Genomic DNA, 1,808 nt, shown 5'->3' on the forward strand with positions numbered 1-1,808 from the left:
TGATACCTGAGGATCATGGTACTGAAGTCCCTGAAACGCCTATCTCCAATTAACCATCAGGAAACTGGAAGAAACACTGTAGCTCAAGTGGAAGAGGACTAGTCTTGAGCAAAAGAAGCTCAGAGACAGTGCCCAGGCTCTAAGTTCAAGTCCCAGGGCTGGCAAAAAAAAAAATGATGCTTTAAGCTAGGCACTAGTCTGAAGCCAGCCCAGGTAGGAAACCCATTCGTTGTGAGACTCTTTATCTCCAATTAACCACTCAAAATACCAAAAGCAGCACTGTGGCTACAAATGGTAAAGTTGTAGCCTTGAGCAAAAACAGGCTAAGGTACAACACCTAGGCTGTGAGTTCAATCCCCGTGACTGACAAGGAGAAGACCACAACAACAGATAAAGTGACTTAAATAAAGTTTATTTTTTTAAAAAAGTGGTTATTTCTGCAATGCCATGGTTAATAGGACTGTATGAAGAGGTAGTATATCTCCTTTTCCTTAACCATGTATTTTTTTTTAACCTTCTGCACAAAGGTAAAGGTTTTTTGTTAATTTCATAGTTAATGATATAAAACAGAGGAAGGCAAACTTTCCCCAAAGGGCTAAATAAGTATTTTCAGTTTTACAAGCTGTATCATTTCTTTCCCTTTTTTTAGTTTGCATCACACACACAAAAAATTGGGCCAAATCTGGCTTGTGGGTGGTCATTTGCTGACCCTTAGTATAAAATGCCCACTTCCTGTCTTCAGAGTAATTATTACTCTTCAGCCAACAGCTGCCTTCAGTTGAGTAGAACTGGATATAACATGACAAGTAGAATTCAAGATTCCTAGTCAGTTTTGACTTTTCCTATTCACTCATTCAATAAACTTGTTAAGCTTTACATATCTTTGTATTTCCAAGAATTCCATGCTGATGGCTCACATCTGTAATCCTACTCAGGAGGCTGAGATCTGATGATCAGGATTCAAATCCAGCCCAGACAGACAAATCTGAGACTCATATCGCCAATTAACAAGCAGAAAGTTGGAAGTGGAGCTATGTCTCAATTGATATAGAGTGCTAGTCTTGAATGAAAAAAAGTAAGGAAGAACAGAGTGCCAGGACCTAAGTTCAAGCCCTAGTACACACACGTACACACGCGTACACACACACACACACACACACACACACACACACAATTTCCAGTGCTTTTAAGTGCAATTCCTCCAGTTTTTATAAGCCAGGAATTATAGTTGACTCAATTTGAAGGTAAATCAAAATTAAAACTCTCAAAGGAGCTTAATAAAAATCATGATTTTATATATATGTAAAAAACCTAGCCGGGCGTACTGGCTCATGCCTGTAATCCCAGCTACTCAGTTAAAGATCAAGGTCCAAAGTCAGCCCAGGCACAAAAGGACCTGAGACACTTATCTCCAATTAACCTCTAGAAAACGGGAAGTGGGACTTGGCTCAAGGGTAGGGCAGTATCCTTGAGCTGAAGGGCTCAGGGACAGTGACCAGGAGACCAGGACGAGTTCAAGCTCCCATGACCCACCAAAACAAAAAGCAAACAACAAAAAAAACTAAGTTGTAATCCTAGTTACTTAGAAGACTTGCAATCTGAGGATTTGCAGTTCAAAGTCAGCCTTCGCAGAAAAGTTCATGAGGCCTTTACCTACAATTAACCGCCAAAAAAGATAGAAGTGGGGCTATGGCTCAAGTGGTAGAGCACTAGTGTTGAGAAACACAGTTCAGGGATAATGCCCAGGACCTGAGTTCAAGGCCCAAGACATGCAGGGGGAATAAAACAAAGAACTTAGTGATAGTACT

This window comes from Megascapheus bottae, chromosome 17, assembly GCF_031878675.1.
Source record: "Megascapheus bottae isolate mThoBot1 chromosome 17, mThoBot2.hap1, whole genome shotgun sequence".
In the NCBI taxonomy this organism is placed as follows: Eukaryota; Metazoa; Chordata; class Mammalia; order Rodentia; family Geomyidae; genus Megascapheus; species Megascapheus bottae.